The following is a 20,720-nucleotide window of genomic DNA, read 5'->3' on the forward strand; positions in this document are numbered from 1 at the left end:
AAGGCCCAGCATACATAAATACTGCAGGTCCAATTTGGGACTGCTGCATAAAGTCAAAATGAGGTGGATGCTGTCAAAAGACACCGCTGGGATCACTCCCTCCTCCGCCTCCTTTCAATGATTTAGCACAAAATACAACTTCACAGCAAAGCATGCCAAGTAGGAGCCTTGGGGAAGCACTCTGCATTGCTAAAGCATCCCCTTCTAAAGGATCCATTCCTTCCTGTGCAGCCAAACCCATCAGATGGCAAAATGGATGCTTCACAACAACCTCAGCCTCCCCTCTTATGGACCCAAATTGGATGAGAAACCAGTCCCCAGTACAGAGAAAACAACCTCCCCCCCCCCGCACCCTTTTCTTTTTCAGGCAACCCTTTATGATTATGCCACATATATAAATTATGCCTTTATGATTATACCACACACACACACACACATATATATATATAAAGGGAGCTTTTCTCCTCCCTCCCCCCACATTAAAGAGACAATTCCCCATAAAGCATCCTCTGAAGAGGGGCGATGGTGGGCACCTACCTCCCCATCCTCCCTGGACTCAGGCAACCTGTCAACCGGAGAGGGCAGCCCGGCCCCCGCCCCCCCCCCCGCTTGGAGGGCTGGCCAGGTTCACAGGACCCACCCCCCACCCCAGACCCTGCGCTCGCTCGCTGCCCCCCCCTCCCTTAACCTTCAGCTCCAGAGCCTCCCCCCTCCCTTCCCAAGCAGGGTGCCTGCGGGGCGGCTGAGCGGGGCAGGAGCGCCGAGGGGGCGGGCGCCCGCGCCGCTCCTCTCCCAGCCCGTTCCTCCGGCTGCCGAGGTCCCCTATCTACTGCCGACCCGAGAGCTTTTACCCCGTTGCCGTTACCTCGCTGTCCTCTCTGCCGGCGCTGCCTTAGCTGGGCTCCATGGACCGGGCGGACAGGCTGGCTGGGAGGCTGGGAAGACGCGCGGCAGCCTCCTCGCCTCCCTGTTCGCTGTTTCAGCTGGCGAAGGGTTCTTCTCTCTTTCTCCCACCCCCCCCCCCACAAACCCACCCACCCCTTTTGAATAACGTCCTGTCAGGCTCTGCCCGGCTGACGACGAGGGCGAGCCGCTCTACGTGCCGCTTCAACGCGCGCCCTGCCCTCCCTGTCGCTGCTGCTGCTGCTGCTGCTGCTGCCGCGGCTGTCTGGTGTCTGAGTATCGCTGAGTATCCCTGGGGGCGGGAGGGAAGGGGCGGGCCAATAGGAAGCCGAGCTGTGCCCGCCTCCAAATTGGTGCGGGGGTCCGTGGTTCCAGGGCGCATGCCCGCCGTCGCCAAGCGCGAGAGGCGGGCCTGGCACGCGCCGCCGCCGCCGGTCCCCCCCCTCACGCGCGTTAAGCAAGCAAGCGCCAGCTGCTTAACTTCCCACCCTCCCTGTCCAGAAACGTCCTCCCGACCCGAGGAGCATTTTGGCTGCGAAGGGCTCGGGGGTCGTTCAGGGCGGAGGAGGAGAAAGAGGGCGCGGGGAAGGTGGAGCGGCTTCCCTTGGTTTTTTTCCCTGGCGCGGAGCCCCCAAGGGAGACCGAAAGAGGCGCGCGGGGGGGGCGGCTTGCGGCTGGTTGTGGGGGGGGGGGGAGTGCAGGGGGAAAATGGCCACGGAGAGGCGAAGCCTAGGGTTGCAAATCTAGTTGGGGGGGAGCATGAATCCGTTTTGCTAGAGGCATAAAGCAGGGTTAGGCAACCTAAGGCCTGTGGGCCGGATGCGGCCCAATCGCCTTCTCAATCCGGCCCGCAGACGGTCCGGGAATCAGCGTGTTTTAAAATGCATCTCTGCGTTATTTGTGGGTTGCTGACCCCTGGCATAAAGGGTCTGTTATTGTGCATGCATTTGGCAACGTCGTTTAGGGAGAAGTGAGGTGTCTTGGAAAGAAGTTAATGGTAAATTTGGGCCTGCTCTGCAGGGTGGGTAGTAGCACTGCAGATGGGTATGAATAGCAGAGAAGAGGAAAGCTGAGGAGTAAAGAGGGGAAGTTTGCTCTGCATTAAGACCGCCTGAGACTGAAGGGGGGGGGGGTTTCTGGCACAGAAAGGTAGTACTGAAAGGTGAAGGATTTGAAGGCCACATCTCTAATATTCTGCATTATAGAAAAAGAATTTGGGATTGTGGCAGACCATGCTATTTTAATATAAGGAAAGATACGAAAAGTTATAATGTGTTCTTATGTCTGGTTTTATGTTCCATTACATAGCACACATTTAGTATTTGCAGTTTATATCTTCATGCAGTGTAACATTTTGGAAGGTGGGGTGCTGTCTCTGTGGTTGGAATGCCTCTTGAGATAAGGCCAAGCTTGGCACAAGCGTTCCCGAGGAGGGGGCAAGGCTCTTCATCCTCATTTTGACACCATTTTGAATCAAGATGGCAGACTGAAATGTGTCTTTGGCATCACTGCCCTTTTTTGGCATAGTTTTGGTGTGAACGTTCCCAAGATAGGAGCAGCAGCCTTCGTCAGTGTTTGGATTCTGGGTGCCAATATTGAATCAAAACTAATTAATATTTTTATATATGACATTCATTAAATATTTTAAAACTCTGCTTCATGGTCTCTGTGCCCTCTTGTAACACACTAAAATCTGTTATATAGACTGTCATAAGCATTTGTGAATATGGAAGAGGGTGCCGCAGCATGGGAAGAGTGTGTTTGATTTTTCTCCTTCTTACCCTTCAGAGTTAGTTATTAACACCAGGTAATTGTGATTTACATTACTGTACTTGTTTGTAAAGAATTTCAGTTTTTGCCATAATAGTTTCTGCCAATGCTCTGGCTTTTTTGGACTATAGCACTAGTGTAGGGCTGCCATACGTCCTGATTCTACAGAACATGTCCTGGAATTGCCTGGATTATTTTCTTGAAATCGGGCAGATGTCCTGGAAAACCAGCAATGGGGGTTAAATCGTGCTGAAAATGCCTTAAAAAAGCTCCCAAACTCAAAAATTCTTGTAGCTCAACAACTTCCGGGGTATCCTGATTTTTACTTTTTGAAATATGGCAACCCTACACTACTGACTTTCCTAGCCTATCTGTTTGCACCATATATATTTCGCATATACACTTATTTTAAGATGGCCATATTTTTTAGTCCATCTTAGAAAGTTCGGTACATTAATCTTGATTTTGTTTACTAGTTTACTAGTTTGTTTACTAGTATTACATAAGCTTGCCAACTACATATAGTTGGGTTTTTTTAGTTCCATCATTGATTCTATAAAAAGCAGGCAACAATTGCTCTTCCAATTTGCTGTTTCATTTAAGTATTTGAATGAACTTCACACAGTACGTTTTGAAATAATCAGTGTCAGAAGAAGAAGAAAATGACTAAAGCAGCTTAGGTATGGCTTGGTGACATGTCTGAATTGACAAGCTATGGTTCACAATCAGTCAGCAATCTATGGTTTGGTGTGATTATGACCATTGTTCAACCACCAGAAGTCATGCCATGGGCCTGATTCGAGGTCAAACCACAGCGAGTTGTATGTTAGGATTACTGTAGTGTGTACAGTATAAGGCCTGAATTGTGCCACTGCGTCATTGATTGCTTTATTCATTTCAAGATTTCCATCCAAAGCTTTTTCCATAATCATATTCTTTTATAAACTAGCAAAATAGAAAAGGGTTAGGTGGGTAATCAGGCTAACAGGGTTGCAAGAGCATACACATGGTCATAGTTATATAGGGACTCATAAATAAATGTGATTGTACTTTTTTAAGGCTATGAAAGGTCCACTGTTCCTTAAGACATAATTACTGTATCTTCCAGCACCTCTGCTATGTATATATTTGTGTTGATGCTGTTTATAAATCAAAGCAATTTCAAAGGAGTGACTAGTGAAGTAGCATATACTCTTCCAAATACAATAACTATATATACAGTTATTAAATGAAGTTACAGCAAATTGTTAAATGAGGTGTATATAATTGCCACAAGGATTGTGACTGTTCTAGGTTTTCTGAACATTTGATAAATTTTGGGGTCACTGCTCTATGGAATAGCCAAATGCTGCCCATAAAGAAAAGACACCCAACACACACTTCAAATATGACGGAAATAATCAAATCTTTCTGTGGCCTGAGGGACCATGACCTTAATTTAAAATCAATCAAAAAAAGCCTTCTGTTGTTGGTGGCTGGTTGCCCTATTCATATGTCTAATGCTGATGTTCTCACAAGCCTGCCATGGTCAATTTCATTGAAAAGTTGAGGCGCGTCACTTTACTGTACATGTCTTGGGGAAAGCAAGACATATCCCCAAGCTTTAGCATGTGGCAGGGAGAGATTATTATTTCTTTATATCAACTTACTATATTACCTACATTACTAATAATGTGTATTATGTATATCAGCAAATATATCTCATGTCATGAAATATCTGGGGCATTTTTTTTTATATTGCCCAAGAATCCTCAAATGCTAATTTTTTAAAAAATAAATCCTAAAGTGAGCTAAATCACAATAGAACCCTAAATTATAATTATGAGATTGAAATAAATAAGGAAAATAAAGTATCTACCCATTTTGCAATTCCCATGAAGTGTGAAGAGTGCACCTGTGTAGATTTAGCCACGTGCCTCTGAAAACAAAATGCATCACAAGTACAGGTTCCATGTTTTCCTTTATAAGTATTATTTTGTATGAAGATGGTATGTGCCTGATTCTACACATGCAAGAGCCTTTTACATGCCTGTGTCTTTTTTGTATTTGAGTATTGTTGTGGGTGAGGAAGTGTTTCCCATGGGAAGGCATTCCCCTTCTCCTGGTTTTACTAATTAAATGAACAATCTCAAAAACTTTTTTATAAATTCAACCTTGATCCAAAATATCGTGCTGCTCTAGGAGCCCAAGCAACTAAATATTAATTTTTTGAAATGCAGGCTCAGCTGTTGGGTTGCAGAGGGGAAGTATCACACTCTACATCTAGGTGGAGAAGTTTGTGTACTGTTTCTATATGCATAGTGTCCTGAGTAGGAGGCAATTTAGTAGGGATTATAAATGCAAACTGCAGCAAAGCACAGAATGTGCATACAAAATAAACACATTACAAATTCAAAGACTAGGCTACAATATGGCTGGCTATATTCCTTCCATGTCCTGGACAATCTTGGGGAAATGGGCATTCTAATGGGTCATGTTCCACATCCAATTTCCCAAAATTCACTGGAAAAATCTGTGTTAGATTCAACACAAAATCATCTGAAGTTGTCAGGATCTGTAAGTATACAGTACTCAAATGCTCAGAAGTATGGAGAAGTTTCTTATTGCCCAATTCAGGCTCCAGAATTCATCTGAGCCAATAAAAGTTACTCTTTTTTCTTTGTTTAATCCCTATGGCTTCAAATACTGCTACTCTGACTTAACTGCCTTGCATGCAATCTTGATTTCTGGAAGGCTGACCATTCCAGGTTCAATGCTGATAGGAGCCCACAGTATGCCAGATTCTTTTAAGTAGAAAAGAAGGAAATCCCAAGGAAGAAAGGGACTTGCGCCAGAAACAGCATAATATAAAATGACAAAGGTAAATGGATACAGGATGCCAAATACAAGAGTTCGTTTTTAAAAAGGAAACTTTTTCTTTAAAAGCATGTTAACAAAATAACATAAATAATGAGAAACAACCGTCTTCCCAGCAAATATACCATGGCTCAAAGCTTTTCATCTCTGGAGCAAATGCTTTTATATCCTCCAGTAAACCATGAATTATATAGTAATTTAACTCCAAGCACATTCATAATTTCCCATTAGGGGGCAAGGAGAGTTTCTTCCCCTTCCTTTTTAATGGGGAAGTAGAGGAAAGGACAGGTCATACTAAGGGTATGACAACTTGCATCCTTTCCCGTCACTCATCAGGCCAACAGACACACTCTTGTACTGAGTGAGTTGTATCACTTGGGAGAGAGAGACCAATCATAGAAACGCCAACATAAATTAGATACAAACATCTTCTCAGCTTCCCTATATCTGACCATCAAGTCCAATATGTGTATTTTTATCAAGCATTTCATATAAATGAAACTATGGGAGTTTGTTAAGATTTCATGTGGTTCTGGCAAGAAAATAAAACGTTTGGTGATAACTTGCAATGATTAGTCCAGGAATTTGTCCAACATATATTGCGCGTGTTATTAATTTTCAAATATATTAAAAGTATTTTGAAACCTGTTTTGGTCATGCAGCTGTTAATATGCATTAATAAAATGTGAGGATGATCAGAATAACACATCAGGTACTGATGATTCTCTTATGTGACCTTCAGTGTTAAGCAAGCTGAGCACCCGCAGCTTATATAAATTGTTCACACATAATGTAACACTTCTGTTACATGTTGACAGACCAGTTTGGAAGTTATAAAAATAGACTAGTAGAAAATACGGTGGAGAAAGAATGCAGGCCTAACTAAGCAGGCCTGAAAAGAATCAGAAAGCAGGACTCAAAAACTTATATGTAATCCCTAAGACATACTAGCAGCTGACAGCTATCAAACAGCCAGAAGAGAATCTATTTATCTATATACATTCATAAAAAGCACATGTGGTATACAATGTAAACGACATATCACTACCATGAATCAAAACAACTTTGAAAACTAGTTGGGTTGGGGTTTTTTTAATAAAAAACACACATTCCAAAATAGTATAGTTTTTAAAAGACAGCTAAAAGAAAGCAGGAAGGACATCTGTACCTCTTGTGGCAATGAGTTCCATAGGGCACGACCTGCCACACTAAAGGCTCAGTCCCTGATAAAGGCAGACTGAACTTCAGGTGGGTGGGGGACCACCAAAAGAATGTCTCACTGGCTGAGGTGGAGCACAGGGAATCAAATGGTTCTTACATCACATTAGGCCCAAGTTATTTTAAGGTTTTGTGATTTAACACAAGAACCTTGAATCTAGCTTGGTAGCAAACTCGCAGCCACCATGTATTGCTCAGCAAAGAAGTAGCATGTTCATCAGCTCAGAAGCTTTATCTAATATTCATAGCACAAGACATATATTTAGGGAGCTGTTCTGGGCAGCACTTGAACAGCCGACTGCATGAGCCAACAATGGCTTCCTTTGCCAGCCAGAAATATGACTGGGACATGGATTCCAATTTACGAGTCAACTGGCCTTCCTGCATCAATTGTAATCTTTCATGGGGGAAAAACATGTTCTTTCTGAAGAGAGATACTATAGTGAATTTGCTTATGTATTTAAACTGTTTACTGAAGTCAAAGGCAATCCAATTGTCCCCTGGGAAAACAGTTTCATTTGCCAATGCAGGAAATCATGGACCTGGGCCATTTGGCAATTGCTGTTGTAAAAATATATAAAGGGGGAAGCTCAGGAATCACAGCCTGTGTGTGAGGGTGTATGTGTGAGTGAGAGAGAGAGAGAGAAGTATTTGTGTCAATGAGGTGTTTTCAAGGTGCTCTTTCTTAGTCACCCATCCATCTTCATAACATACTTGAAACACCATTCTAATGAAACAATTGTCATTGTTTCGGTTGCTCATTTACTATTTCTGCTTTTGTTTTTTAAACACCTCTTTACAAATTGCTGGGAGAGATTTACTTGGAAGACTAGAATATATATTCTTCTAGATCATCTGGATTTTTGATGCAGCATCAGGAAGCAATTAATTTTTAATAGTGTAGTGAAGCTGGAGTCTTCAAATTAAATCATTTCCCATAACTTTTCAAAGAGAATCGTTGCTTGTCATGTCGCAAGTGCTCAGTCATAACAGCTGTTGCTTCCACCAAGCAAAGCCCTATGAAATATTTGTCACCAAATGAATGCCATTACCTAATGGCATGAGTATTACAAGCAAAGGATCACCTCATGCAAAGCAGTGAAGAAGACTTTTGTATTGGTTTGTCAGCCAGCGACAACAGGCTATAGGGCAAGGGTGTGCATCCCCCAGGGTAAATTTGACATTGATACTGAAATTGCCCTCCGAAAAAAGAATCCAACCCAATGACGTTCTGATTGATGAAATAAGGCCAGATAATGCCCAGATGGTTTGTAGGTTGACATTGGCCGCCTATACACATCCAAATCACTTCCGTGTGCCTCTGCTGAAAATTTGTGCTAGGCTAATCAGAGTCTGAATTTTGAGATGTGTGAAAGTACGGTAAGTGAAAAATACCTTCTCAGTCAGCACACAACTTTCTGAAAAGAAGAGCGTGACAGTAAAAATGTGACATCAATAATGGTTAGCTGGCTTACTAATAACAGAATTAGCCCCTACATTACAAATTGAACGATCTCTGCTGTCGCACTTCCAACAGCTATTTTTTAATTTTTATTGCAAGCCCTCTTGGATGGGCATTACCAAGAGAAGTGATCTGGAAATGTTTTAAATAAAAATAAAAGTAAGGGAACCCCCCAATGGCATAAAGGTAAAGGTAAAGGGACCCCTGACCATTAGGTCCAGGCGTGGCCGACTCTGGGGTTGCGGCGCTCATCTCGCTTTACTGGCCAAGGGAGCCGACCTACAGCTTCTGGGTCATGTGGCCAGCATGACTAAGCCGCTTATGGCAAACCAGAGCAGCGCATGGAAATGCTGTTTACCTTCCCGCCAGAGCGGTACCTATTTATCTACTTGCACTTTGACGTGCTTTCGAATTGCTAGGTTGGCAGGAGCAGGGACCAAGCAACGGGAGCTCACTCTGTCGCAGGGATTCGAACCACCAACCTTCTGATCAGCAAGTCCTAGGCTCTGTGGTTTAACCCACAGCACCACCCGCGTCCCTGGAAATGTTTTAAATAAAAATAAAAGTAAGCTTTCTAGGGGAACCCCCCAATGGCATAGCATTCAATTATTACAGAGAGGAAGTCAGCCATCTCTCTTTTCAGGCTCACTTTCAAGACTGCCTAGCTATTGTTCACTTTCATACACACAGGCAGACACCTGGCTGATGTCACCTCCAGACATGGGAGGGCAAGGCAAGAAAGAGATGCCCCTTTGTGCTAACTGACCAGAAGGATCTCTGGCTATTTACTTTCTGTAGGAACCCTTTGCCCTGGGCTTATAATACAAAGTGGGTACTTAACTGACCAAGCAAGGGATATTTATGTCACAAAGAAACAGCCCCCTTTTCCTGCAGAATCCCATATTTACAGCTGTAAAATCAAAAGGCAGGAGGAGACTCCAAAAACCCATTTAGTCCAACCCCAATCTCATTGCAATGCGTAGGAGAAGCTCCAGTTTTAAACTGCTGTTATTTTATATTTAGGACACTTATTTATTGGCAATCATTTTTCTAAAGTGATAATTATACACAGCATTTTACCCGATATGTATAAATGGTTCACTGTGGAAAATCTTACATGTAAATTAATGAGAGTTCCATTTCATGGTCTAGATTTGCATTAGTCCATCAGTTTATAATTTTCCCATCCCTGTATATAAAAACCCTTCAGAACCAATGCATGAAATCTCAGAGTATGCTGGCACTAGTGAACTGTTATGTGACAGCTCCTACAATCAGCATAGCCTCTAAATGAGTAATATTCATTGCGCCTAGCAGCTAATGTCATGGTGATGGCACATGACATTACATTATGATGCAAATACAGAGTGATCCAAATAGCTCATAATATATCAAACAAATAATGTATGTAAAAATGATCCCAGTAACACATGATATAAATAAATTTGTTATGACTGAAATGATATACAATTTAAATGTCACATCCATTCCTCAAAAATTGAGGCTAGAAGACAGCGACCTTTCGCATGGTGCCCTAATCATCCCTAGGCACATTGTATCTTTATGAATTTATTCCTACATTTTATCAGAGTACACAGTCCAAGCAAAAGAAGCAAGTGACCCATGATCTAAATTTCTTTTTTTAAAATAACATTTTAAAATATTTTTTTTAAAATAACAAAAATATGGCAATATCAATACAGTGGTACCTCGGATTAAGTGTACTTAATTCGTTCCAGAGGTCTGTTCTTAACCTGAAACTGTTCTTAACCTGAAGCACCACTTTAGCTAATGGGGCCTCCTGCTGCCGCTGCGCCGCTGGAGCACGATTTCTGTTCTCATCCTGAAGCAAAGTTCTTAACCCGAGGTACTATTTCTAGGTTAGCGGAGTCTGTAACCTGAAGCGTATATAACCTGAAGCGTATGTAACCCGAGGTACCACTGTGGTTTATTGCAAGGGCAACCCAAATGCAACTTACTCTGAAAACCCATTCAACTCTATGGGGTCCCTCTTGCAAATCAGTTTGGAATCTTTATCATTACAAATGTCATTTACTAACTTGACGGGTAAGATCTAATCAAAGGAGACCAGGCAACAAAAAAACTGGGTGAAAATGAAACCTTCATTCACAGGTTAGTGTGCTTCTTCTTCTTTTTTTTTACATAGTGCATGTTTACTGCTGACATCTGCATAGATAAACCAAGTAAGGAAACACAGACACCAAATAACAATGAAGTTCTGGACACGTTGTGAGGATGAAAGGTGGCGATGGTGTTGCAGTCTTGCCATTTATTGTCTCAGATGGAATGCTCCCTAGATTGCTATAGAAGCATATTCTCTTAACAAAGGCATGATGAGAGTGATTTTCCCACTACAAAATGCTCCTGGAAAAGCCCATCAAGAGTGAAGCTACAGGCACAAAACTCCTGTGTAATCAGAGGAAGAGTGAAAAATAAATAAGTAGATGAAGTGGCTATATTCCCCAAACTTTAGATGTTTGGTCTTGGCAGCTTTTGAGAAGTAAATTGAAAATTGTGAATTAGAAAAGGCTGCACATGTAACTGTCACTTAGAGAATGTGGCGTTTGTTCAGTGTTGTTAACTAGAACTTCTTGAGGGCATGAAGAAGCAATTTCTCATTGATTTGTGTGTGCGTGTGTGTGTGTATGTGAGAGATTCATTCACTTCCATTGTGCCAGGAGGGTATTTTTAGACTGACTCGCAGTTGCTATATTACTGAAATAAGAAGGGTAGGCTTCCATATTTTTAGCTGCTTTTTAAATATAATCTCTTCTTTGGTGTGGCCTTTCAAAATGATCATGGACAATATATGTGCTCTCTTGTCTCTCTCTCTACATTATTTAAACCAATCATAAATAGCATCCCTAAGAGCAGGGAAAACCTTCAACCATAACTACTAAGGACTGGAATTCTTTGGAGACAAAAGACTGGAAACTGCAAAGGAAACAACACTGCTTTTGTTTGCTTTGCTGGTGTGTTAAATCTGTTGCAAATGGAGCATAAAGCTTGTCATATAACCTCAAAATGAACAGCTCTTTGGCTTGTTTTTTTTAAAAAAGAGCTTTAAAGTACATTAGCCTTGTGTTGCCTGCTGACTACACAGCAAGAATAAGCACATACATAAAAACATTAAAACTGAATCATATAGACCATAGGTTAATTTCATAGAACAGACTCCAGACACAGTTGTCATAGTACCATCATAAGCAGCTGCCTCCTCGTTGGAAAAACTGGTGCAGCATTAATACAAAAGCTGCAAATGCTACAGAGGACAGAGATCCCAACAGGACAGAGGGAAGAAGGTGGTTTTTGAGGTATACTGAGATGAAGCCACTGAGGGTCACAGAATCAAAACTAGAACGAACAGTTCCGCCCAGAAGGCTGTCAGTAAATGCTGAAGCTTTAGTGCAAGGCAGTCCAGCCTCTCATGCCAAGTGGGCTACAAGAGCACTTCCACACAGAACCCAGGGCAGGGGGCACATACTGAATTACATTTCCATCTTTAGGGAAGTTTTTAATGTGTGGCATTTTAATGTATTTTTAATCTTTGTAGGAAGCCGCCCAGAGTGGCTGGGGAAACCCAGCCAGATGGGCGGGGTACAAATAAATAAACTAAGAGTAATCATCATCATCACATAAATTAAAGTGTTTGCAATGTAGTTAATACAGTGGTGCCTCGCAAGACGAAAAGAATCCGTTCCGCGAGTTTTTTCATCTTGCGAAGCAACCCTATTAGCGGCTTAGCAGATTAGCGCTATTAGCGGCTTAGCGGCTTAGAAAAGGGGGGGGGAGCGAAAAAAAATCGCAAGACTTGCAAGCCCATAGGGAAATTCGTCTTGTGAAGTGCCTCGAAAACGGAAAACCCTTTCGTCTAGCGGGGTTTTCTTTTTTTTTTTTATAAATATTTATTAAGGTTTTTAAATATAAATGCACACATAATAAACGATCTTACTTCTATCACAACAATTTCATCACTTCTTTGGACTCCCTCACGTCTCCCGCTCCCATTTACATCGTTAAAATTTTTTTCCAAACAAATTATCAACTTGTTTACAATCTCATGTCCACTCATTCAAATATAATCTAGCACTTCTTCCAAAAAAATTTATATTTTCTTTAGTCTCACTTATCATCAAATTTAAATCTAGTTTAGTGGTGGCCAGTTTTTTATAATCTAGCATCCTTCTTAACATTCAACCAAATTACAATGTTTTTGTAGATATATCTTGAATTTCTCCCAGTCTTCCTCCATCTTCTCTTCTCCCAGATCACGGATTCTGCCGGTCATCTCGGCCAGTTGCATATAGTCCATCAGCTGCATCTGCCACTCTTCCAGTGTGGGTAGATCTTGAGTTTTCCAGTTTTTTGCGATGAGAATCCTTGCTGCCGTTGTTGCATACATGAAAAATGTTCGATCCTTCTTTAACACCTTCTGGCCGACAATACCCAAAAGGAAGGCCTCTGGTTTCTTTGTGAAGGTATACTTAAATACCTTTTTCAGCTCATTATATATCATTTCCCAGAAGACCTTCACCTTAGGGCACGTCCACCAGAGGTGAAAGAATGTTCCTTCATTTTCTTTACATTTCCAACATTTATTATCAGACGAATGGTATATTTTGGCAAGTTTAACTGGGGTCATGTACCATCTATATATCATTTTCATAACATTTTCCTTCAGAGCATTACATGCGGTGAAGTTCAGCCCAGTGGTCCACAACCTTTCCCAGTCCTCAAACATAATGTTATGCCCAATGTCCTGTGCCCATTTTATCATAGCCGATTTAACCATTTCGTCTTGTGTATTCCATTTTAGCAGCAAGTTATACATTCTAGATAGTACCTTAGTCTTTGGTTCTAACAATTCTGTTTCTAACTTCGATTTCTCCACCTGGAACCCTAACTTTTTGTCATTTTTAAAAACTTCTTTAATCTGAGCATAATGTAACCAGTCTCGCACCTTGTCCTTCATTTTCTCCAAACTCTGCAATTTCCAATTGTCTCTGTCTAGCGGGGTTTTCGTCTTGCGAGGCATTCGTCTTGCGGGGCACCACTGTATCAGTGTTTTTCTTTTTTAGCTGTTCCTGAGCATGAACTATATTTTTGGTTCACTTTGGTACAGACAGAACAACGGCTAGTTGGGGTTGTTTTGAAATATTTACCTTGGATGGGGCAAATATGAAGGATGACATAGGACGTAGGTGAAGCATTCACATGTCTTCGTATACATGATCTTAAACCTATGGAATGACGCTGGAAAACATATTTCCAGATATATCACTTTTGGATTTTCTTGACTATAAACAACATGAGCCTGGGTAGTATTAGGTATGCCTAACCCCTTTGATTTTAATAGGGACCACTAACTCTGGATAGGATTGGGCTGAAGGGGCTTAATAATAATGATGTCCTTTTCCAAGGTAATAAATAATAGTGTCTTTTTCTAAATTTTGTGGATGTTGGATGGTAGAAATTGAATGCTTCTTTTGTGAGACATTTCCTTTTCGGAATGCACATTTTGCATTTTAACTAAACTTGATTGAAATTGCTCTGCATATTGCTTGTTTTATTCTCCCAAGTTGGAAAAATAATAAAGTTTTATTAAAAAGAGATATCTATACAGGATCAGGATGGTGCCTGCAATCTCTCTCTCTTGCCTTGACACACAGATGTGCTGCAGAGTTACTAGACTGGCTGGCTAAGTGAGCATTCTTGGCTTGCGCCCAAACAGGCCCTCCTCCCTTCTTCCCTTTGCCCTATGGATGCAACATCTTCCATATAAGAAAAACCTTAACATCTCGCAAGGAAGTGTGAATGTAACAGTGGGAGGTGAGCAGGGTGCATGCTCTCTTCCAGCACAAAGCAGCATGGTTCCCTTATTTAATTAACTTGCACCTGCTGTCTTATTTCCAAGGTCTGTGCCTATTTTGCGCTACAGACCAACTGGCAGGCTGCAAGGTCACATTACAAAAGCATGCCCCAATCAGAGAAATATGGCAAATCTTGTCTTTCCAGGTCTTGTCATTGTGTTGCTTATAACGTACGTGTGTGTGTGTGTGTGTGTGTGTGTGTGTGTGTGTGTGTGTGTAAAAGAAATAAGCTGGCAAAATAAGGCACCTTGCGTTCCAAAGACTAAATTCAGCTGTTGAATTGCAGTGTGTTAAACTCCTTACCACAATAACTGTTAACTGAAGGCTGAACGTTGATTTTAAAAATACAGTGGTACCTCGGGTTACATACGCTTCAGGTTACAGACTCTGCTAACCCAGAAATATTACCTCGGGTTAAGAACTTTGCTTCAGGATGAGAACAGAAATCATGCGGCGGCAGCGGGAGGCCCCATTAGCTAAAGTGATACCTCAGGTTAAGAACAGTTTCAGTTAAGAACAGACCTCCAGAACGAATTAAGTTCTTAACCCGAGGTGCCACTGTAAAATAAAATAAAGGTCTTATTGTACCATCATCTTCAGGCTGCAATCCCATGCACCAAGAGTAGAGAACATTTGTCCTTCCAAATGTTGCTGAACCACAACTCCCATCAGCCCTAGCAAATACAACCAAATGAGGATTCAAGGAAGTGCAATGAGTGCCCATCACAAATTGGCTGCCATAGGACATAAAGACTGCCACATCTTTAAAAAAGGAAGAAAAAAGGCAGACCACAAAATGATGCAGGCATGACCCTGCCCCTCACCCCTTCAACTTGGGGGGGGGGGCAATTACATCTGCTGCCACCCTGTTCACTCACAGAGAAAAGCTCTTTGCACTTCTCCTCTATTCAGAACAGATGGGAGGGTGGGCATCAAATCCTGGCATCCAGTGAAATGTGAGCTTATTGAAGGGAGCTGTTCAGCGTAGGAGAGGCTGAGGCAGTGCAAACAGGAACTGAGCAGAAAAAGCAAACTCTTCTGTATTGTGGATTTTTGAAGAAAATATTTACAGTGGTACCTCGGGTTACATACGCTTCAGGTTACAGACTCTGCTAACCCAGAAATAGTGCTTCAGGTTAAGAACTTTGCTTCAGGATGAGAACAGAAATCGTGCTCCGGCAGCACGGCAGCAGCAGGAGGCCCCATTAGCTAAAGTGGTGCTTCAGGTTAAGAACAGTTTCAGGTTAAGTACGGATCTCTGGAACGAATTAACCCGAGGTACCACTGTACTGCAATTTTTCACAGGTGCCAAAGGAGGTACTGATGGGCACACTTGCACCCATGGACACCATGTTGACAACCCTGGATATACAAGGTTCAGAAGAATTTCAGACCACTCCTTAAAGTGCCTGAATTCAACTGCCCTGTTTCAGTTATCATCGGTGTATTATTACGTCCAGTTATTTGATCTCTTTCTTCTGGAAACGTATGTGAAAGTACATGACTCTCATATCGCAGCAGCATCAAGTTGCTAATAGTAGCCAATTGCAGAAATCTCTAATTTAGGAAGAGTGAAGTTAGAGCCAAACCGCCTTACAATCAAATTATGTTAGCCATTCTTCAAAGTACATGGAGAAAACGAAACATCAGAGGATGTGCTGGGGACAGTTAATTACATTATAAAAATTACTATAAATATCATTTGAAATCGCATCAAATGCGATATATCAAATGCATTAATGTAGCAGATGCATTTTGTGCCGGGGGAGTAAAGAAAGATAGCCCTATGGATGTGTGATACCATGAAATTACATTTGCATAATAGAAAGTGAATGTTCCCTTCCAGAGCTCAGTAGTAAAGCCTTCATATAGTCAGTAATGAACAATGATGCTTTCAAAGCAGAATCTACAACATCATCCCGTGCATTTCATTGAGAAATAAGTTCCTCTGGGGCAAATGCCACTTACAATTCCCAAACAAGTGTATTTAAGATTGCAGGCTTTTGTGTTGCACCATTTCCTCATTAGCACTAGATGAACAATTTGCAATAACAAACTTATTAAACAATATTCCTTTTTACCAGGATCCATGGCGAAAAGCAATTTCCTTACACTTGTGTAAATTGTTGTATGAAGTGATTATGTAATTGGGGACAGTGGGAGTGGGAATCAGACACCTAGGACTGATCCCTTGATGCATCTTCATTCTAGATTCAGAATGCATCTTCATTCATATGGGCTCTTTCTATCGGCCCATATGAGACCAGCACGGGTGGCCGGGCCTAGTGAACTTGTAATTCCTTACCCTACAGTTATAATTCATGGGTTCCCACTTAATTTTATTTTGATTTTAAATGTGATTCGAATTGTATTTTAAACTAATCGTTTGATTTTGTGTTTTTAATGTATTATATATTTGGTGTTAGCCGCCCTGAGCCTGGTCTCGGCCGGGGAGGGTGGGGTATAAATAAAAATATTATTAATATTTATTATTATTATTGTTCAGAACGCATCTTCATTCTAGATCCATAATGCGTCTTCATTCTGGATCCAGAATGCATCTTCATTCTAGACCCAGAATGCATCTTCATTCTAGACCCAGAATGCATCTTCATTCTAGATCCAGAATGCATCTTCACTCTGGATTCAGAATGCCTCCATTTGCTATGAAATCTGCTGCTACTTCCACTTCTAATTTTATGTCCAGAGATGCTAGCTACCATGAGAACAACATGATCATGGCTCCCATTGTGTTTCTAGATGCTGTTGGACCTGTTTGTGACAAGGTCCAGGACATGAAACCTGACATTCTGAAATTATTTTGTATTATTGAAACATTTGCCTTTGTACATTTGCATATGTAACACAGTGTATTCTTGTAACTTTTTCTGTTGTTGTTTTAGCTTTCTATATATCACTTAGTAATATTTTTATATATTAAATGGTATAGAAACTGTCTAATTACAATGTGTGTCCCTTTGTAAATAAATAAACAAAAGATTGAAATCTATCAGTGCTTACTCTGTGTGGTGCATTTATACACCTGGGCGTGTATTCCCTAGGATCCTTTACAAAACAGATCTTAGAAACCCCTGTGTGATCATATGTGTCATCATAGAATTTGAGGGGTTACTAAAGGAAATCCCACTTGCTCCCCACTCCACCCCTCTCTCTGGAGGGAAACGCGAGTCATTATATTGTAATATTTGTTTATATTGTTGGTGTCTCAAGCAGCAGGAGCACAATAAAGCCATAGTGAAAAGAACATATTGTTTATTTTTGTATCAGGCTTTCCTCATATTGGGCTTAGATTTTTTCCGCCAAAAATTTTGGGGAATGTTTGCACTTTTTCAAATGGAAAAGGAGATAAACAATTGAATTATTAATTCAGTTAAGGACACATTTGGAAACAGATGAGACGGAAAATTTGATCCATGGTGAACTTGAGAGAGGACTGCACCTCGGCAAACCACAGTCTTTATTTCCATTACTTGCTTAGGACTCCTGGTAGTGAATAACTACGTTTTCATAAATAAATAAATAAATAAATAAATAAATAAATAAATAAATAAATAAATAAATAAATAAATGTTTGCATAATCTATGTAGATGTGCACAGAGCTGTCGTGCATGCAGACAAGCAAAGGAATGAATTCACAGGTAGATCTACTAATGCCATTTAGGTAAGTGGTTGTTAAGTTGTGGGTGAACATATCAGACGACACAGCAATTCTTCAAACTGCTCTTGTTTATTCACAGGCCAGAACAGAACAGAACTGAAGGGTTCAGCCAGCCTGCTTATATAGAGCTCCACTAGAACGCAACAGTAACCATTTTCTGTAACTATCCAATCACTGAACGTCACTTTCAATCCCTTATTTGCATATGTGGACCTGAGTGAAAACTATCTACAGTATCCCCCTCCTGGCCCAGGGTGAGAACTTCAGTACATAACAGTGGTGAAACCACAGTCCTAGACAGCCACATCACAGGCAGAGAAGAATACACGTTTAGAAGTGTTTTCAAAAGTACAGTGGTACCTCGGGTTAAGTACTTAATTCGTTCCGGAGGTCCGTTCTCAACCTGAAACTGTACTTAACCTGAAGCACCACTTTAGCTAATGGGGCCTCCTGCTGCTGCCGCGCCACCGGAGCACGATTTCTGTTCTCATCCTGAAGCAAAGTTCTTAACCTGAGGTACTATGTCTGGGTTAGCGGAGTCTGTAACCTGAAGCGTATGTAACCTGAAGCATATGTAACGCAAGGTACCACTGTATTTCACCTACAGCAGACCTATAGTAGACCAAAGCCTTCCTAGCTGCCTTTCCTCTAAACACAGACTTGCCTATCCAGTCAGGAGAATGGATGCAGCAAAAAAAATTATATAAAACCCTGGGATGCAAACGTGTATCTTCTCTCCCTCCCCAATTGTCTAGATGGCAGCCATTATGGAGAAGGGACATCCACATTTATTGGAGTACCACATCTGTAAGAATTCCCTGGCTACTCGCCTTGTGTGGAATATACTATGAGAGGTTTCAAAAGAAAGCCTACACTGCATTCTTCTGATGTGTTAAGATGTGTTAAGACACTAGGTTTGGCATTATTATTTTTAAAAACCCTGTCTTTATTGCAATCTCCTTGTTCACTCTAGTGCTCTACAAAGGTCACCCGCTCCCTAGTCAGCTTGATAATAAGGATCTGTAAATCAATATTTATTTGACGCTGCACTGATTTCCTCTTAGGCATTATGTCCATGCTGTTAATCCATATTGATGTTTTTCCTGCAGTAAAGGCCCGTTTAAAACAGCAGCATGTGCAGACTGAGAGCAGCACAGCTACAAATGCAGCCATCGATAAAAGTGCATTATATGTTTAGCCAGAACTCTGAGGTCAGAGATGAATGAACACGAGACATTTCACTAGAACTCTCCGTATTTGTTGGTTGGTTGGTAGATACCAGTAGTCTGTTCTTACTTTCCTTCCTGACAGTTCAGTGGGTGCATATGAATTTCCTTAAGAGTCAATTACAGACCTGGGGAACTACTCTGAATTTTTAGCGTCTCCGTGTGGGATTCACTAGCAGACAAAAACCAAGTATTAGGAGCCAGGATGATTTGTGACCAGTCAGGAGGCTGAAATTCTGCCATCCCTTGGCAGCAATGGAATCCATTATGAAATCTGATGAAGAATATGGTGAGCCACATTGGGATTTGACCTCACCTGGAAAAGGATCTTTTTATCTATAGCTCCCAACCATGCTGTGGCAACCCAAGATTTCTTAAAGACAGGCCATTTCCAGACATTGGGTTGAAACAAATATTGCGTTCTGATGCTGTGCTCTTACTCTGCCTGCTTCCAGATTGTCTCATGCCCAAGGTTTGCCACCCATCCCTAGAAAAAACGTGATTGTCCTTTTTTGAGAGAAAAGTGTCCCTTGCCCTGTTGGACTTCAAACAGGATGCCTTTTTTCACATATTCGAACTCCTCCTCCTCAAAACTGCACAGGCAGAGGGTGGGTCTGGTGGGAGGCGGAGAGCGAGAACCTGAGTGGGAAATTTGTGCAGGCAGAGGTGCAAGTCTACTCTATACAACACACGTATTACTTTTTTAAGGGATTGGTTCGCTGAATTAAAATAAATAATGACTAAGCTCCTTTGAAAGCTCAAGCATTTGCAAGTATCCTGCAAACTATCAGAGCTGTGTTGCTACAGTCCATTGCAAAGTGTAGTGTAGTGTAGTGGATTGTTCTCATTAAGCTGTTTTTTTGTACGCTGAATGAGCGTTTTACTGAAGTGACAGCTGAATGGCTATAGTGATGTATTAGATGTAAGAAGAGTGTGACTGTTAAAACATGCAGGGTTACGTGTTTAGATTAGTTTTGTGTAATGTGCAAGCACACTGCCTTGCCCCTGCAATTTAGGGGGCTGGGGTCGTGCAACATCAGTACACCATGGGCACACACTGCAGGACTTGCGCACATGACTCAAGCAAACACATGGTGTGTGTACACGGCTGCTGCAGAATTTTGAGGGGGCCCAGCCCCCTCCTTGAATTATTTTTGGGGGGCCCAGATGGCAGCCTTTGTAGTGTGATGATAGATAACAGTATAATCACCAGAATTACTCATATTAGTGTGGTCCCCATTTATGATATATATGAGATTTTCTATAAATATCCTGTAATTACATTGCATTTTGATGATTCATGTACAATTTACATATGCACATTTATTTTACTTAGGAAGATTGATATATTTATTGTTGCTTATTTAAAACGTGAAACGATGAGGATGATGAGGATGATGATGATTACCACCGCAATAGTAGTAGTAGTATTTTTTCACACTGAATGTGGAGTTTGCATTGTACCTTATTTATTTAACATTGATTTTACTGTGTACGAGTGATATGTAAACCACTTAAAGAGATTTCTGTTAAAATGTGATGCAGGAAACAAGCTAAATAAATATAAATATGCTGGATTACAATGTGTTCTTTATAAAATCTTTTCCTTTGATTATAACATATTGAAGAACCAGATCTGACGGCATCTTTACAATACAGTACCCAGTTATTCTTTATATTATTTGTAATAGTATCCTGGCACAGAGCCCCCTGG

General features: G+C 41.4%; 1 protein-coding gene across 3 annotated transcripts in view; it reads right to left on the reverse strand.

Moving 5' to 3' along the window:
- Positions 1 to 20,720, reverse strand: part of RAI2 (retinoic acid induced 2) — a 68,834-nt gene that overhangs the window by 34,603 nt on the left and 13,511 nt on the right. The window contains exon 3 of one of the 3 annotated variants that reach the window (XM_081859112.1): positions 13,393 to 13,470. The exons of 1 other annotated variant lie outside the window; for it this stretch is intronic. The gene's annotated coding sequence lies outside the window, so the exon portion shown is untranslated. Of the gene's footprint in view, positions 1 to 865; positions 1,016 to 13,392; positions 13,471 to 20,720 lie in introns of those variants that run through there. One more of the 3 variants, XM_081859113.1, reaches the window with a different exon arrangement.

This window comes from Podarcis erhardii, assembly GCF_964252035.2.
Source record: "Podarcis erhardii genome assembly, chromosome: 4".
In the NCBI taxonomy this organism is placed as follows: Eukaryota; Metazoa; Chordata; class Lepidosauria; order Squamata; family Lacertidae; genus Podarcis; species Podarcis erhardii.